The 19,438-nt window shown below is 43.3% G+C and overlaps 1 protein-coding gene and 1 pseudogene across 1 annotated transcript in view; both read left to right on the top strand.

The window, feature by feature from the left end:
* Positions 1 to 19,438, top strand: part of Wwc2 (WW and C2 domain containing 2) — a 166,079-nt gene that overhangs the window by 36,272 nt on the left and 110,369 nt on the right. The gene's annotated exons all lie outside the window — the stretch shown is intronic.
* Positions 7,112 to 7,230, top strand: LOC117722110 (5S ribosomal RNA; annotated as a pseudogene).

Here is a 19,438-nt window from a genome sequence, read left to right as displayed (position 1 = left end):
ATTGCCACCTTATTGCTTAAGTTTGGGATGGTCTTCTCCCTGGCTGTCCTCTGAAGGCCTAGGGAGGTTCACTATTAATTTGTTCCTGAGTGAGAGCCTGGTCTTTGCATGCAAACATAGTGGTAGGACATTGCTTCTAGGTGTCTCACCTTGCCTGCACTCCGAGTGGGGCCCTAGACTCATTAAGAAAGCTCATGCTTACCTAGTTCAGGGGTTAGCAGACTGGTCTATCAACTAGATTTGACCCAGGGCCTTCATTTTTTGAGTGTCATTTTAATGGAACTCAGGAGTACCCCTTGTTTTATATATCCTGTGACTGCTCTTGTTCTGCAGCTGCAGCACTAGATAGCTGACAGCACTCAGCAGGGAAAGCTGAAGGTACCTGTGTGGTGAAGTTTGTTGTCTTGTAACTAATTTACTGACATCTTGTTTAGGTGAAAACCTTCTTTCAGGCCCTGCACCTGTCTTTCTACTGTCTCTACTCTTTGAGCTCCTGACCCAAATCTTTTTTCTTGCTAGCTCAGAGACAAAGGTTTTAATGCAGTTGGGAATGGTCTCAGTGAATGTGTCTCTACTGTGGCCGGGGACCATTTTTTGCCAAGTGGTTGGCAGTATGAGTTGACTCAGTGGTACCTCCTGTCCCTTGTATTCTGACTTAGAGCAGACATGGGATGGGGAGCGTGGCTGCTTACTGAAGTTGGGGTTCATCTCAGTAGTGCAGGAGTCTGATCGAATCTGCTCAAGAAGACAGAGGAGGGCCTCGTAAGGATGCTTTTGCTCCCTTCCTTGAGGAAGTTTCACTATTTAGGAGTGGCTCAAAGTTCTCTTTCCTCTCTCATTCCCATATGAGCACCGTTAGCAGAGTGAGGACCGCCTTCCCTTGGTGGTCTAGTTACCTGGAGGTTTGCATTTCATCTCTGGCTTAATTGACTTAATCTCTAGGCTAATGGTTATCACCCTTCCTAATGCTGCGACCCTTTAATACAGCTCATGTTGTGATGACCCCCAACCATAGAATTATTTTTGTTGCTACCTCATAACTGCTATGAATTGTAATGTAAATATCTGACATTCAGGATATCTAAAAGGGGTCGGGACCCACACTGTTTGAGATATGCTGCTCTAGACTAACTCAGGAGTGAGAAACGTAGGTTCTGCAGCTCAAATCTCAGTCTGTGCCTCCCTTTATTGAGAGGAAGCGTGAGTGGAATTCAGCAGCAGCCTTTGATTATGTGCTGTGCTGCCGGGTTACAGAGCCGGTGCCTGATGTAGAAACTTCCGGCCACTTGGATGTCTAATAGCTGTCATCCCTACAGTGTCCAAAGCTGAGCTTCTGGTCTATCTCCTGCTATCTGCTGTTTATTTGTCTTTAGTAAATATCTATTTTACCAACAGGCCAAACCCATTTCTGCTTGTTTATTCCCTGTTTCCGTCAGCTGAAACTCCTGAGTGATGACAGAACCAGCCCTCTGCGCAGGCGGAGGGGGCACTGTGGGGACTAAGAAGGGAACACTGTCATTTTAGCCCCTGAGAATTTTAAATTTGCTTCTGAGCTTGGAACTACCCTGCCCCAACTGGGAGGATCTGTTATGCCAAGTGTATGTATAGGGACATTCACACATTGTGTGCCTCTCATAGGCCAGTTCTGAAAACCGTGACTTATTTTGTGTGTTCTGCACACTCCCCCCACCCACCTCGTGCACATAGATACTCAATACATGAGTGGACTGTCGGGAGTAGGGCTGTTCAGGAGTACACAGCAAGGAGACCCGACCTGACTTAGAATCATCTAGGTTGCTGACTAAGAGTGGACATTCTGTGCCTTGCCTAAGACCCACAAAGTCAGGGTTTCTAATATAGGGCTGGCATCTTCTTTTCATGCAGACACTGCGGAGTTTGTTCTTTGCCTGGCTCTTGCTCTAAGAACTTGAGACGGTTACTTTGGGGAGACTGTAGCTAAGGGGTGCAGGCTGAGAAAGACAGGAACAGATGTCCTGGCTATTTGAAGGAAGATTTAGATTCACACAGAAGTCCTAAGTGTTGTGTTAATCTGTTTCCGTTGCTGTAACAGAGTCCTGGTGTCTGTGTGAGCGAGAGCAATTCTCTGCTGTTTCTTTTTATAAGGACCTCATCCTGCTCCTCCAGGGACCCCTCTCATGCACTAGTTTAACTTGGATTTCATCTTAAAGAACCAGTTTGTAAACGGTCACATTGAGAGTTACAGCTTCAAGAGGGAATGCGCAGTTCAGGCCACAGTGTCTTGCTGCCTCTTAGGACAGCTGTAGCAACAGTGCATAGTAAAGTACTGTAGCTCCTGAGTATCTCTTAGGTAGGGTCCCTTTTCACTTTTGAAACATTATTTGTGTATATGTGTGTCTGTGCATGTGCTTGTCCATGTGTATACTACATCAGACATGTGGCAGTCACAGGACCACCCAAGGGAGTCTTTCCTTCTACCTTTTGGGTCCTGGGGATTGACAACTTAGTTTGGCAGGCTTGGCAGCAAGAGGCTTTGCCAGCCGAGCCATCTCACCAGCTCAAAGTCAATTTTTTATACATAATTTCCCACTAAGTGTTAGGTTCCCATTTGTATTGATCTTGTTTAAGGCCCTTCCTTGGTACTTGTACACATGCCGGTGTGTGTGGTTACCTGTTTGTACACCTTTCTGTGAACTGTGATGTGTTTATCATGTAGGAGTACAGTTGATATCTTCATGAATTATAAGTGATGTCTAGACCTTTCTAAATAAATAGATAGCAGGTATTAGTTATCCATCTACATGACACGCACTGCTGGTGGGCTCAGAGACGACGTAGAGTTCATCAGAGCAAGGCCTGGCTTCATAGTATGTGGATTACAGTAAGGGAGTGCACACCTAACAGGCAAGCTGAGACACAGCACAAGGTGTGCTGGGAAGGGAGATGCAGAACAGGCCAGATGACTGGAGCAGGCCTCTGTAGAGTGGAGGGTGCTGATTTAAACAAGTGCTGAGGAAGGATGGGGATCCGTCAGGGAGGCTTACGGGACAGGTGGGGAGAACACCAAACACAGGCCCCTATTGGGATGTTCTTGGGAAGCAGTGAGTGTTTAGAATCGTAGATTTGGACGTGCTCAATATATGTTTGGTATTACTGTTACACAGCTGAATGAGCAGAGTAGATTTAGTTAAAGTAAATATACTGCCCCAAGTATACTTTTTGTCAGGACATTCCTTCTGCAGAGTTCTGTCTTACTGTGTGCCTGTGAATGGGTTAGTGTTGTATGGCACTGACTTTTTACCAGAGTATCTTAATGTGAAGAATAGTGTTTGTGTGTGTGTGTGTGTGTGCGCGCGAGTGTGCACATGCACATAGGCTCTTTTAGATAAAGAACACGATTTTTCTTACTCCATTTCCTGCTATCCTGAAGTTCACTGAGTTTTGTCTTCCTTTAAGAAATACGTGTGCACTTATTTTAACATTGAAATGATGTGTAAGCGGTGACTTGTGGAGTTGCTCTGCGAGTTCTGTGGATGGATCCTTTGCCCTGGGCACACTCCTGGCCTGCGTCAGTGAGGAGCCCTGTGGTGTGTGTTCTGGCTCAACATTCAGCAGCAGGCTAATGGTACCCAAGGGGACTGGGTGTGGGCTGGTGGTTTTACAGTTCAGTATCCTGGAAGGCAAAACACAGAAATGTTCAGCTGCCTTCCATAAATTATATATAAAGTCAAAACCAAGAAAATGTTATTTTCTTCCCAGGATGAGCAATACAAAGAGAAGCATATGAGAATTCAGTGTCCAGACCAGAATGAGCAGTGAAATTTGTATCGTCATCAGAGGAGAAAAACCAGTTGTAAAGTATAGTGAAAATCATCTCTTCAAATCACGCTTGTATTTGGTTTTGGTATTCTTTAGCAGGCTGATTTTGGCTGTGTCTTATTGAATTAATATTAACATCAAGTTGGTAGCCTCTGATTTTAACGAAGACTTCATTAATATTGAGTGAGTGACTTGGGCCTGACATCTGGGGTCAGAAGAGAGCCATCGCCACCACATTTAACAGAATACACCGTCGTGGGTGGCATGGGCATGCATCCCGTGCCTCTGTGCGCTCCACTTGCATTCTGGTGTGTCAGTCTGCTGCCCCAGAACCCTGCCCAACAGTTCTCTCGGGAAGTTATTACTAATTGATTAGAGTTGCCTGGAGATGAATCACACTTGGTAACTTCATCTGCTAAGCAGAGAGGAGCTTCATTTGGATAATTGAGAACTGTTTATAGAGTAGTGAGCGCTATCATTCTCAGAGGTTTATACATTTTTAATAATATACAAACATTTCTGGGCAGGTGTTAATGACACTTTATTTCTAGATTAGTAAACGGAATGCATTTCAAGTTTTTACTGAAATTGAGAATGGTGTATATTTTGAGTTAAGTGATGATGTTCCATCACTTGGTGTTCCTAGCTTAGGCTATTTCTTAATAGTAACACTGAGCAGCTAGGGAATGTGCAGGCAAGGCTGGCACTCGGGGATGAAGAGGGACGCTCTGGAAGTTTCTCCTCTACACCTTAGGCGTGGGAACAGCTGGTAGCAACTGCACATCCTTGGAACCAGTATCAGGACTTTCTCCTCCATTTGGATGACCTCATATCTGAAAAGGAACACAGATACATTCCTTTTAAATGGTAGGCGAGTTGGTTCATTAGTGCTCCATTGGTCTGAATCAGTTTCCTCTGCGGTTCATGTAGACACAGGAAGGAAATGCTGTGAGAGGATGTGAGGCAGGGATTTGGGGAAATGGGACTGTTTAAGTGCAGTCATGGCTGACTGTTTACCAGGAAACCTTACTCTTGTATCTAGTGTTCTGTTCTAGAATTTCAGTTGCCAGTTGGGGAAAAAAAAAAAAGCTACAAAACACAGAGCATTGTGAGGAAGATTGACAGTAAGATGCACGTGCTGGGGTCAGGAAAACTGCGTGGCATTTATTTCAAATCTTGGAGCATTGTTCAGTCATTCATATGCAGGTTAGATTAATATCTGAAAGCAATAATTAAGTCCATGACTGCCAGCACTAATTGGAGAGAGAATGCATGATCCCAGATGTGGTTTCTTATTCCTGATATGTCTTACTAATCAGGGTTCTGGTTTCTGTTGTTTTCCTACTAATTGTTTGTAGCAGGACAAGATTTGTTTAATGAAGCTCATTGTTACGTTATTAATTGTAATTAGAACATAACACCCAAACAAACACAATTATCTCCAGCAATTGGCAATGAGAGTTGTCTCAATGACATTGTTTTTAAACTCTTTACACTTCTCCTTTCTTTTACAATATTGGCTAAGCTGCAGCTTTGCTTAAGTGACAAGGTCTGCCAAGAGTCAAAGCCAAGGGTGTATGGCAACAGGTGAGATGCCGAGTGTTTACAGTCGCTCAGTGGTTTAGGTGGAGAGAAGGAAGGGTCAGTTAATTGAGCATGATGTAGTGGTTTACAGCAGGGTCTTAATCTTGGCTCTGCTCAGCACTGTGCAGCCCTGTATAGCAAGGTGCTTGCCTCTTTCTCCCTCAGTTGTTTGTTATTTATAAAACACTTAAAGTTACAGCTGCCTCATAATGAGAGAATATAAGTAGCTTAAAAAATTCTTGTTAATATTGATTTTCAAGCTATTTGGAAATAAATCAAAACGTGTGTATGTGTGTGTGTGTGTGTGATATGTGTGAGTACAGGTGTTGTAGTGTAAGTATGGAGATCGGAGAACAATTTAAGAGCCTGTTCTTTCCTTCCACCATGATAAAGAAGGGTGTCTTATTGTTTCTGCTGTGCTGTGTGTTCCAGGCTATCTGACTGGTAAGCTTCCAGACAGTTCTCTCCCACACCCCCATAAGATTCTTAATAATTATTTGGAAAATTTTAGGCAATTCTAATATCTTCGTAAATGCAGGCCAAAACTACCTGGCTTTTCATATGGATGCCAGGATCAAACCAGGCTGTTAGGCTTGAGCACCAAGTATTTTTGCCCGCTCAGCCATCTTGCAGGTCTTAGACTATTTTTTAAATTTGTTATTGAAAACAACCAGGTTAGCAATATCAAAGAAGTGTAGAAGTAATTATATTAAATATTTAAAAATAGTATTCATGTATACCTTCTGATTCTAATTTATAAATGCATGTTTCATATAATTGGAATGATAACATAGATAGATAGCATTCACTATGGGCAGCTGACTATGACTTGTCAATCCTGGCCAGATGCTGGGTAGGCAGTGGGTGGGTACAGGGGTCCCAGCTACAGCCATGTGGGTCCCTGAAAAAGAGTTGGAGCTAAACCCCGAGGCAACAAGGAGATCTGACTGTAGTGAACATGGGATTCTCATAGTGTAAACATACCTGTTTGTAGGCAGAGGAGCTGGCCAGGAGAGATTCATTGTTGGAAAGGACTTTTTTTTTTTGGTCCAACCCCTCAGGAAGTTGACCCAACATGGCAGACACTTGGAAGTAAAAAAGAATGGAGGCAAGTGACTGAGAAGCAGCAGCATCAACTTGTGCCCTTTCCTAGGTCAGTGCCCTCCAACACTAAGGTTGTTAGGAAATTGTCTGAACTTTGCTGACGGTTTTCCTTGCTCTCCCCGGGTGGGTGCCACAGCTTTCTGGTCTCCACTGGCCCACAGGTCCTGGCACTGCTGGGGGTAACACTGTACCAGACTCGGTTCCTACCCATGCTGTTTTAACACAAACAGACATGAGATAGTTCTCCTGTGGTCCCAGGGACTTGTGTCTGAGGTTAGCCCCAAGAAGCACTCATATTGGCCAGTTTGCTTGAAGCTGAACATCAAGGCTTTGTTTGTTTGCTTTTGTCGAGGTAATAGAAAATCCATGCTGTCATTCTTACTGTATTTCTCTAGAAGTCATTGTGCAGCAGGGTAAAGCTTTTGGTTTCGGAGGGGCTCTTTGCACAGTTTAGATAAAGACCACTTTGTCTTTTATCATTGAGTGTTACTATAGGTATTAAATTCAGTGGGACCCCAGGAACACAGCAACTTCAGAGGCTTACAGTTGCTTGCTAATTTTTTTTTTTTTTTTTTTTTTTTTTTTTAATTACTTCTTGCTTCAAGACTATAAAAAAGATGCTGGAGTCTATGGCCATACCACTCTGAATATGCCTGATCTCATCTGATCTCGGAAGCTAAGCAGGGTCGGGCCTGGTTAGTACTTGGATGGGAGACTACCTGGGTATACTGGGTGGTGTAAGGGAAAGAAAGAAAAAAAGAAAGAAAGAAAAAGAAGGAAGGAAGGAAGCAAGCAAGCATGCATGCTGGAAACTAATGAAATTGAACATGTTTCATGTTTGGGATCATGGAACATCAGAAAAAGAAGTTTCTGGCATGTTCCAGTTTAAATTTTGCTATGAGAGATTTTGAGCAGTTTCAGACATAAGGACACCATGAAAGCATCTCCAGGCGAATGGGAGAGCAATCGTGAGACAGGTTTGTCTCTGGAGAGACCGGCGTTTGCCACGGTTACATGTGTTGCTCTCTTTGTTCAGTGTCAATGGGGTTGGTTTTATAGTATATAGTGATTGTGCCAAACAGCTCGTGTACTGAGCAGCTAAAGCACTAACATCGCTGTGAGAGACGTTGGAACTCAGTGACACGTCAGCTCTGCCATGGGTGATCTTACAGAAACCACCTTTAAACTCCGGTTCACCTCCCCGAGGACAGAAGTGGTCATACTGTGTGTGGCTCTCCTCCAAGCTTTAGGGGTACACCTTCTCAGTTCATCTAAAAATACCTGTTTTAATACTTTTACCAAATGGTGACTTTTGGGAAGATAAGATGGAGAATATTAATGGAGAAGATTGTTCAAAAGGTAACCAAGGATTAATCTGGTGGTATTATTTTTGTATCACTCCTGATGGATCTTGAATTTTAATCAGAGTAAGAAGCATGTTTAATGTATTTAAATTAGGTCAGATCTTAGGCATAAGAGTATGGTTTGGTTTGCATAGCCTCTCATTTAATATTATATAAGGTATTGTATATCGAGCTTTGAGACTCTGATGCTCTTGGTTAAGCTAGCTTAATGGTCACTGAACTCTGTGTTTCTGCAGACACTGAAGGTAGTAGGTTTCCCTCCCTCCCTCCCTCCCTCCCTCCCTCCCTCCCTTCCTCCCTTCCTTCCTTCCTCCCCCCCCCCTTCTTATTTCTGGCATAGGTTCTTGTACTGTATGTAGCCCAGGCTGTCTTGATCATAGCCTCTGCCTCTGGACTGTACTGGAATGACAGGTGTGTGCTGCTATACCCAACGTGGTTTTTTTTTTTCCTCTCTTAAATTGATTCTGTTGTTCAGAAGAATACATTCACTTCTTTATAAACACCTTCACTGTAGCTCTCAGCTATTAAAGTCATTGTCCATGTTTATATAGAACGTCTGGTCCCAATTTGAACCTCAGCCAAGCTTAGCATGGCAGTGAAGACCTGAAATCCCAGCACTCAGGAGGCTGAGGCAGCAGGTTTAACAGAGGCTAGCAAGTCTTACACAGTGAGTACTAGGGTAGCCTGAGCTATGTAGTAAGGTTGTATCAGTTTGGTTTTGTTGCTATGATAAAAGACTGCAACCAAAAGTGACTTATAGTTCCCCTGGAGCTGGAGTTACAGATGGCCATGAGCTGCCTGACGTGGGCCCTGTCAGCTAAACTCAGGTCCTCTGTAAGGGCAGCAAGTTCTCTTTGACTGTGAGCTGTCTCCAGCTCCTGGTCCTCCCCTTCTGCCTGCCACCTGGGCTCTGATTACACTCAGTTCATCAAACTCAGCAGCAGCCACTCTTACTCTCTGACCAATCTCTCTGGCTTTAAAGTCCATGTTGTAAGAGTGAGTAAGTAAATAATCAAAATAGTTATTCAGTAGCCTTTAAAGTAGACTACATCCCAATCTGGCTGTGTGCAATTAAATTACTGTATTTGGGTTTTTAGGATTCATAATTTGTTTGTCCATTTTAGGAACATATTTGTTGTAGTGTTCAGAGTAGGAGTTGGCAGAGAAACTCCTGGTCTTGCCGTGTAGGTCCAGGCTAGTCAGTCTCCCTGGGACCAATTTCTTATACAGAAGGAGTCAAAGAAAGTGACTGCCTTAGATTGGGAAACTGTACTTAAGTCTTAAGTTCTATGCCATTCTAGAAAATCATGATTCCCAGGGATATGCTAAAATGACTCTGAAACCTTTGGATGGAAATAAGGAGCGAGGAAGAGCAGGACCCAGCACGCAGGTTTCTCACACAGGGTTTGCTGTTCATTTCATAGTGGCTGCATCATCCTGAGAGAGACTTCCTTACTTTGGATTAATCCAGTGACCATTTTAAATGGTTGGTACTAGGTTAGGATGGAGCTCACTCGATCTGTTGTCTATGTCAGCATGATCTTCTGCTTATAGAATCAAGGAAGGTAATAGAGACGCTGCCAACAGCGGTATACTCTTCAGCCTGTAGTGGGCAGTAGCTCAGAATTGCTCTGGTGTCCTGGCCTCTCATACAGACCACAGACCTCAGGCTTCCGAGGACTGCCTTTGCTTTTATAACTTTCCCCAGACTTTCATTTCTTTGATGTCTCTCCCCTCACAGCTACTGTATCCCATTGTGCTATACCAACATGTGCATGCACACCTGCAGGACACGCATAAGAATGCAAGGACAAAGGAAATCGAATGACCAGAAGGAATATCATATATTCCTGTTAATGTTATATGTTAATGACACAGTAGTTAACGGATATTCATAAAGGGAAAAATAATTAGGACTTAGTGGCCATCCATCCATTCATCCATCCATCCAATCACCATTCATCCATCTATCCATCACTCTTATATTCTAACCACTGTAGAAGGAGAGATACCTGTGCAGTGGGCCTTAGGATGATTAGGGCAGAGCCAGGCAGGTCAGCATAGACACGGCAGCTAGTTTTAGCAGCAATGAGATTTGAGAACAGGTAGAGGATCTTGGATGTTGAAGGAAGAAGTCTGATCCTAATTCTTAATGTTACAAACACCTTTAAAATGGTTTTCATGAAGGGGTGGTAGCATGGAAGAAAGATTGCAAGACAGACTGACTGGTTGGAGGGAGATAGACTCGCTTGAACAGTAATAGCGTGACCTATGGGTGATGATAATGTCTGTGTGGAGTGCGGTTATTGAGATAAAACTGTGTTTAAGAGTTATTACAGTACGCTTTCCTCTGTCAGAAGTGGGCACTTGCGAGTAATAAGATGGACTTTGAAGTGTTATGTAATGTGACCCCTCCACTCGGTGATCCTTATGGGTGCTGGGGAGCTGCTTTCAGTCATTGACACAGCATGTCTTCTGAGGGTGGGCTAAAATAGTCTTTTCTTGAGCTGGCTGGCAAAGTGATATAAATCACAAGTTTTCAACCTATAATTATGGACCCAAGTTCTTTATATGTTTGTTACTGCTGTCTGAGTTCAGATTTAAAATGGTTTGGTAATGTTATTTGTGAGCGTACAATTCTTGTGTCATTTGTTACCCTTCAAGTCCTAAACTGACAAAACCAATTTCATTAATCCAGCCAGGAAACCAAGAAGGTGTTTTAGCTTTTAAACCTTTAATGGCCTTTCAGACAGGTGCCTGAGGATGTGCATCTCTGTGGCTGAAATTCAAGCATTCTAGTAGGAAGTGTATGGGCACAGTGTGGCAGAAATGTTGACCATGCTGTTCGAGTTACATCACCAGGTTTGATCTGAGAGACTTGTCTGACTGTTGGAGAGTTATGTTAACACTGCTCCAGCCTCGGGAACTTAGGCAAACCTTCCACAGTGTCTCAGAGGCAGTTCAATGGCCACAAGTTCCTCTAAAGGGGCTTCTTGGACCTCATTTATTCTTGAAAGCTCCAGGATGAAGCTGTCAGCATCCAGTCCAGACTTAAAGGGAGTGTTGTAACTTGCCAGGGTTGGGGTTGAGGGGTGAGGGCAGGGCAGTAGGGGGCACTCTCACCCCCAGGCCTACAGCAGGAAGGAAGTGACCTTACCCTACTTGTACCTTATACTTTAAAAAAAAAAGAAATAAACACCACCTCTCAATCAATGCTTTTAAGTTTAAACTGCAGTGTGCCTGCCATGTTGATACCTTGCCAGGTTTTCACTTTCTTAGTACATTTATAGAGAGGTTTGAATGCTTTGTTGAAGATTCCCAAGGGTCACTGAACAGTGCTAGTGTTTTCTCATTAATTATTAAGATGACTTTGTACAGCGTGGCTTGCAGTTATTTGAGCAGTGCTACCGTGTAAGACAAGTGTTGCTGATGCTGACTGCCCTTCAGCAGCCATGTCTGCTGCTCTGTCATCTCATCCTATCTCTAGTCCTGGAATTCAGTGCCAGGGATTGCACCTGAGGCCATGCATCCTATGCAAGTCCAGTCTGGGCTGTCTCCCCAGCTCCTTCTCCTGAACTCTTTAACAGCCTCTGCTAACATTGTATGCCACTCCTGAACTCTAGGATTTTGCACCTTCTCCAGCTGTCCCTTGTCTGGCATTGCCTCTGTTTCCCCGGATGTGGTTCCAAGTTACAGCCCCGACAGCTGGCTTAATTTATAGGAATTTAAGTTATCAGGCTGCAAAACTACAACACAACCTAACCAGCACCCCGTCCCCCGTGCGTGACTTCACACAGGCCTCTATTCTCCTTGCTATATAAACATCATGAGTTTTTCCCTTTGTCTGGTTAACATAGGTCCCTGGTTTCCGGAGCGAGTTCGTGTTACCTTCTCTGCAATCCAGGTCTGATCAAGGTCTTTTCCTCTTTCAATGTATTCACCTGTCTTATTTCAAGGAACCCTTAGTATTCCCATGTTCTAGTCTCTTGCTCTTTTCTAGAGTGCTTTGGTGAGTGGGATGGCCTCAAAGGAGTGAGCTCTTTTTGCCAGTTTCACAGTAACAGTCCTTAAGGTATTATGGTGGTTTGTGTAGGGACAAGAAGAGGAGAGAGTGGCACTGGAAGCTGTCTCCTCTGGTGGCTCCTTCCACGAGGACATGGCGGGGTGCAGGAGAAGGTGCACAGGGTGAGCAACAAAGGTCAGTGCCTTAGGAGAGACTCAGTGCCCACTGTGAGCAGAGGGGGTGGGTGACTGGTAGCAGCCAGATGCTTCTTCAGTCTGCCCCAGAGCTGCAAGGCTGACCACCGGCAGTGCCCTGGAGCTGGGGGGTTTGTTTCTACCTGCATGGAAGGCCTGAAGCCAACAGCCACAAGGACTCCTGTGGCATAGTCCTTGTGCCAGTGACAATTCAAACAAACAAAACCTACGTACTTTATGATAGGGAGGATATAGTACTTTATTTAGGTAACCTGAGGATCAGTCATCTCTGTGGCTTACATGGGCCAATCAAATGAGGAAGCCGAGCGCTAAGCTAGTGTTTCTGGAGCATACCATGTCAGTTACAGTATGTCTCTCTTTTTTCATTTTGTTTTCCATTTTGATGGCTTGACCTGACTAAAGTTAGGGCCAGTGACCCGTTACTCTGGAAGCACCCTTGTCTTATGTTATTCAGTAAGTGGATGGTACTCAGTTATTAAAAATCAATTTAGATATTTTCCATTTTATGAAGAGATGGTATTTTCTAGGTCGTAATGCAGAAGTGATTTATGATCTCACTTTTGAGTGCCTTATAATTTTATAACTTAATTATAAATAGAATTGAATCATCAAATAAGGTGGCAGGTGGGAGTGGCTTGTGTTAATGTTCCAGGATGTATTAATTTTAGATAAAATGAAATTAGTATTCCAATGGACAGTTGAACCAGGTTTCTGAATTAATCTATTCAGTTGGGATTGACTCAATTTAACAAAACGGTACTTTTAGAGTTTTTGCAACTAATGAGAAAATGGAACTGAAATTAAAATTCTTTTATAGTATGAGCAAAATAATTTCTGTGAGCAGCAATTAAGAAGGTCTATAGAAGAGTCACATTTGCTCTAATGTCATTTTGTCAGATTGCATGAATTTTAAGCTTCCTCTTACTTTATTTGGAGAATATGTGACTTTGTACATACAGTATGCTGGGTTACATGATTGTGTACCTTTTTTTGTTTTTTTTTTTAAAGTGATTAGCACAGTTAGAAATCTGAAAAGACAGAAAGTTACAACAAAGCCAGTGACTCCTTTTATTTGCTCCCTCCCTCCCTCCCTCCCTTCCTCCCTCCCTCCCTTCCTTCCTTCCTTTCTTTCTTTTTTCTGTTTTTTAATCAAGAATATTTTAAGAAAACTTTTAAGCCAAGACTACCCTGGGAAGGAAACCTTGTAGTCTGCTTGTCTTCAGAACCAGCGGAGACTTAGGGCTTCGTGGTGGTGAGGGTCCCGGAGTGGCTTGGGCTAGGCCAGCTTGATTCATTCTTATGAAAATACTCTTGGATGGAACCAAGAGCTTCCTGGACATCAATTGGCTTCTGGGGACATGGGCACAGGCCTTCAAGTGAGAGGCTGACTTCATGAAGCTTGCTGTGTGCCGGTTCTGTGTGACAGCCTGCTGTGTGGTGTCCCCATAGCATGGCCACTATAGTAGTCTGTCACAGCCATAGAACTCTGTAGAAAAGGTGTGTTTGGGGCATTTAATAATGCCTCTGATAGCTGCCCCAGGGGTGGGCACACAGACATGAGTAATCCAGAGATTCGTGGCTCCTTGGACCCTGTACCAATTCTTCACCTCTCACACACTTGAGGCCTTCCTGGGCCTGAGCACTTTACATTCTGTTCCTTGCAGCTTTATATCAGTGGGGTAAATGCCTGTGGGAATTCAAACCCTGGCTCAGCTAAGTTGACTTGAGGGTAGGTCAGGGAGTCGGGTGGGGTAGTGGAGGAAGGGGGTAAAAGGGCCTCTTCTGACTGGAGTGTTCACCACATTCATGTCAAATGTCAGAAGGGCCGCTTGATCTGGGTTTGGTGTGTGCAGAACAGAGAGCTGAGTTGGTGAGCTTTCTTCTTTTCCTCCTAAATTCCACCATGATAACACCAGAAAAGCATGTTTGACCTGGGTGGCACTAAACTGAGCATTAAGGGTCAGGTGCTGGGCCGGAGAAGCTGCCTAAGTCATCAAGGTGACGTGGTGGCGATTCTGTGTCTAAGCAAACCAAGGGATAGGTGCGCTAGTTTTTATTAGTAACTAAAGCTTAGCTTTTTAAAGAACACAACATTTAAGGCATGGGTGTGGAAGGGGCTGTGGGGGAAGGAAATCTCAGCAGAATGCTTTTAGATATTTCCTGTTGTATAACTGCTACATACTTGTCATAACTTGGGATGCCTAGCAGATGGGAGCGGAGCCCACTGAGGCTTAGACTTTATCACAGTTACAAAAAGTATAGAAACTTACAGGTAGTAAAGGAGCCTTTAAAACTGGCACAAAAGAAAAGTCTTAACTTTTCCCCCAAATCCTACATCTCTGTATTTGAATATGGTATACAGAAGTACATTTGGCTCCAAAGTAAGTATTTGATTTTTTTTGTTTGTTTTTTTTTTTTTGTTTGTTTGTTTGTTTTCGAGACAGGGTTTCTCTGTGTAGCCTTGGCTGTCCTGGAACTCACTCGGTAGACCAGGCTGGCCTCAGTATTTGATTTTTTAAAATTGCTTTTGTTAGCTCACAACTTTTAGTCAAAACTGTATTCATTGGACCCACTCCAGCCAATAAGATGCCTTGTCTATAGTGTCTCCAGAGACCTTGATTCTAATGTAGCAACATTTTCATGGGTGCTTAGGAGGAGGAGTCACAGGGACCAGACGGCTTTTAGAATCTGCATTTAGTCTATAGTAAGTTGGATTTTGTGTTAGAAACAGGAACTTAAAAACTAAAGCTTTCTTTGTCTAAACTCCCCTCCCCAGTGAGCACTCTCTCTCCAGCTGAGTCAGCTTTTCAGTCCAGCGCCGGGAAAAGGACCACTGTTGAAAGCTTTATCTCAAATCTCCCTCATTTTCAACAAAGGAATAGAAATTTGGAAAGATTTGGAACATTTGTTGTAAATATATATATATATATATATATATATAATATTTATTTATTTATTTATTTTTGTTTGAGACAGGGTTTTTCTTGGCTGTCCTGGAACTCATAGAGATCCTCCTGCCTCTGCCTCCCAAGTACTGGGATCAAGGGTGTGCTCTGCCACTACCCAGTATAAATATTTTCTTTAGATAAATGCCACCCTGTTCAATTCATAACTACATTCCTGGATGGATCAAGATTGGGAGAGCTGGCGGGCAGAATGTTTGGGTTCCAGAACCATCTGTCCCTTGATAGCTCACATTAGACGGACAGTCTCTTCCTTTCTGTGGACTGTAGTGTTTTGTACAGTGAAAACTCATTATCTCTACCTCATAGACTTTTGCGTGCCGGGGAGTTAAAATCAATGAATGAAACAGGGCTGAGCTGGTGGACTTCAGGATGACCAGAGGAATGCTTGGTCCAGTCAAGGTACAAGCTCACCTCATTTACATGAAGCTTCCAAAGTTAATTCTGTGAATATTTATCCAACATTTCTGGTATTTGGGACTTTGTGTGCTCTGGAGGATTCAAAGATCCATGCAGACAGATCTGAATCCCTAAGGGTTGTCTCGAGTACCTAACTAAGAGTGGTCAGTAGCTTACAAAGGATACAATTTAAGTACCTTGGGATCCAGGGAGTCAAGGCTGAGTTGGAGTCATCCCATCCTTCTGCCCCTAGAGCTAATGTTCTCCGAAGCTCTTCTAGATACAGCAACATAGCTTGTGGAAGCCTAGAGTCAAGTTTATCCTGTACTTAAATGAACTCTGGTCATGGTTCCAAGGGGTTGGTGATATGGTTGTGTACATCATATGTACATTTGTTGTGAATAGTGAACACAGGACATCACCAAAGGAGACGGGTCTTTGAATTAGCCAAGGAATAGAATTCCTTCTTCTTCTTCTTTTTTTTTTCTTTCTCTGTATCCCCGTGTATATGGTATATGTACATGTGTATATACACGAATGCATGTGTGGACGCATGTATGCAGGTACCCACGGAGGCTGCAGGTCTTCCTCAGTTCCTCTGGCAACTTACTTATTGAGGTTGATCTCTCAGTCAAACTCAGAGCTAGCTCTTAGGATTAGGCAAGTCTCCCTAACCAGCTTGCTCTGGAGACCTTGTGTGTCTGCTTTCTAAGCTGTAATTACAAGTGGGCCACCAAGCTCACCTCACAATAGTGTGGGTTCTGAGGATCCGATCTCCATTCTTTGTTCTTCTGCATCAAGGTCTTTAACCACTGAACCATTTCTTCAGCCTCTTGGCTCCTGTCTGTAAATGATGCTGACTGTCAGAAGGCATGACTGATTTTCTGAAGTGAGGTACACTTAGAGAATCATCCAATGCTTTAATATATATATATTAAAGCATTGAGATTCAACGTAATGCTGAGTCACAGCATGACTCAGACTGGGTTAGGCAGTACAGACTTCTATACACACAGTTGAAGTATGGTAGAAATAATAAAATTGTAGTAGCAAGTCAGGTGGAGGAGGTTTGTTTCTACGACATCAGGATTTGATGGGTTTTCTGTAGAGCCATTACATTCCCACTCTTGGGCAGCTGTGTTTTATCCTGGTATCTCATTCCATAGACATTCCCTCTCAGGGTCAGAGTTGTGCTAGTTTGGATGATAAATTATGTAGCCTAAGAGTTAGTAGGATTTGAATGTGTGAACGCAGCAGAGCAACTGATGATAAAGTACTGTAAATTAAACACATGGGCAATAGGCAGCTCTGGGCCTCAGGGAAGATGTTTTCAGGACAGTAAAGGAATCACTGGGGATGGAAATTGGAAGGTGAGTTGAGGTCAGAGTGTGAGTGTCCTGAGTGTCAGATGAGACATCTCACAGTTTATCTAGTTGGCCACGAGTGATATATATATGGTTTTAAATGATTTTAAAAAGATCCATGTATTTCCTGCCAGAAAGGGCTCTTTTGGGGCACAGAGGTTTAAAACAAAATTGTTAGAACCTACTGCTAATTAAGAGCCATTTAGATTTCCATTTAAGTCAGTGAGAAAATACAACATAAATTACTGCAACCTGAAGTGAACCTAAGAAATCATTAAGTTTTCGAGCATGAACTAACCTTGGGCATTTGAATCTAATTCTATTGTTTCACGGGTGAAAAAGCCGACAGTCGACATTGTTAAATGGCAGAACGCAGGAAGCTGCAGAGATGGGGTGTTGGACCCTCCTTTGACTTCTGCAGAGTCGTATCTTGGGAACTCTGGTGCTCACTTTGTACCTGGTCCAGTCAGTGTCTCTGTGTGTTGGCTTTGCTGTGAAGTATCGGTTCTACTGAAAGAATGGTGAATCTAGATTCTGAGAACAGTGGGCATGAAGAGAGTCTGTTGTGTAAGATTCCTCCTGTGTGTCCTTGAGTGCCCCAGTGCATGCTGGGAGGTAGAAGTCATTAAGTAGAAAACTAGAAAACAGAGGCAGATGTTACTCCCACACATGAAAAAGGCTTTTACATTTTGGCATGTGTTAAAAATTTTCAAGATAAAAAACTACCTTTAGCTATGGAATCATATTTTGTGGCATGAAAGAGAAAGTCTGTATGTTATAAATGGAAATAATGAATATAGCAAAATGTCCAATTGTGTTCAAGCCTATAAATTAGCATGTGAGGGATTTATTTTACCATGGCTACACTTGTTTAAATATGTTTCTATAAAAGTTTTAAGGTTTGAAGAAGACTCCACAGGTATAATTTATGTGTTTTTAGGCTTTCGTGGATAGTATTTTACCATTATTTATTAGACTCCCCTCCCATTCCTCTTTAGATTCTGTCTCCACGGGCTGAACCACACAATGGACAGGACAGTCTCTTAGTGTTTATCTGTGTTTTAAAATTATATTCAAGGGTTGATTTCCCAGTGTTAGGGCTTAAAAAAATTTTCCCCTACTTGTGTGGGTGGGGGATACATGGGTATGTGGAGGTCAGAGATTGACATCTGGAGAGTTTCCCTTTTTTGCTGTTTATAGTATTTTTTCCAACAGGATTGCTTTGACTTGAGTCTTTTGTGCTTTTATATGAATTTTAGGGTGATTGTTTTCCCATGTCTGTGAGGAGTGTCATTGGTATTTTGATGAAGATTGCATTGAATCTAGATGACTTCCGGTAATATTTCCACTTCCCAGCGTGACATGCCTTCCCATTTTCCAGTTCCTTTACTTCCTTCAGTGCTTTGTATTGGTAATTTGTTATTGGTGGTGTCTTTAAGTTCGTTGGTTAAACTTATCCCTAGATGGTGGTGGTTGTTGAGGCTGTGAATGGAATCTTCTTCTTAATTTCATTCTTAAAGAGTTCATTATGGCCTGCATAAAGCTACTTATTTTGAAGACTGCTGCTTTGCTAAATTTGCTTATTGGTTCCAAGTGCCTTTTGGTGGAGGTCTTCGTATGTAATCACATTGTCTGAAAATGGGGTAACTAATCTCAACCGTTCTGGTCCTTTTTTCTGGTCAGATCCAGGGATTAACTGCCCTTCTTCCCAGTAATTTACTTTGGCTAGTGATTGAGAGCAGATATGGTGTGTGTCCCCTTCCCTCCCGTTTCTGATGTTCTGGTTGGAGATGTTACACACCTAAGATGCAGTCAGCGATGCCGAGCCGTGCTGTGGAGGCCCACTGCCTGGAGAGGCGTCTAGGACAATGCTGGGCTTGGCTTGAGGGAGAAGGATATGAGATCTGGAGGTTTGCTGCAGCCTGGCCTGACCTTCATGACACATACAGCTGTTAGTCATGTTGAAGAAGGAGACACAAAGAACCGTGTATAGCCGTGTACTACAGAGTGTGATACAGCTGTTAGTCATGTTGAAGAAGGAGACACAAAGAACCATGTATAGCCGTGTACTACAGAGTGGCAGTGCTCAGGCACAGCCTTTGTATAGTCAGGGCACTCCAGCAGCTCGCCTCTCCTCTTGGCCTAGTCATAGTCAGCATTCCATGGTACATCTCAACCCGTCCCAGCCTGACAGATGTCAGCCCATTTCCCCGAAAATGACGGAAAGGGAACCAGGGAAGCTTGCTCTCACTGAGTTCACGTTGTCTCCATTTTTTGTTTTTAACAAGGCACCTTTTCTGTGAGCTGCACCAGATGCTCGCCTGCAAGTCTACATGCCTCTGGTTAAGCCTCTGAGGAGAATTGATTCTTCCGTTTCTGCCAGCTCTGTTGGGCTGTTATCTAAGTGTCTTTGAGGGAGTGCTTCCCACGCACACCCACACTGAAGTCTTTGATGCTGGAACCCCATTTCAGGCTGTTGCAGTGGGAGCTGATCTGCTTCTGGGCTTTTTCTTTGGTGACTTGGTTTCCTCATTTTTCTGGTCTGCTAAGTCACTTCTCTGCCATTTCTCTCTGTCAGCCCTAATTAAGATGCTCTTGTCTGCTGACCCCCTTTATCCTTTTGTATTTATGTTTTTTAAAATTT

Source organism: Arvicanthis niloticus, chromosome 16, assembly GCF_011762505.2.
Source record: "Arvicanthis niloticus isolate mArvNil1 chromosome 16, mArvNil1.pat.X, whole genome shotgun sequence".
Taxonomy (NCBI): Eukaryota; Metazoa; Chordata; class Mammalia; order Rodentia; family Muridae; genus Arvicanthis; species Arvicanthis niloticus.
Note: the sequence above shows the minus strand (reverse complement) of the source record. Positions and strands in the feature narration are given on the sequence as shown.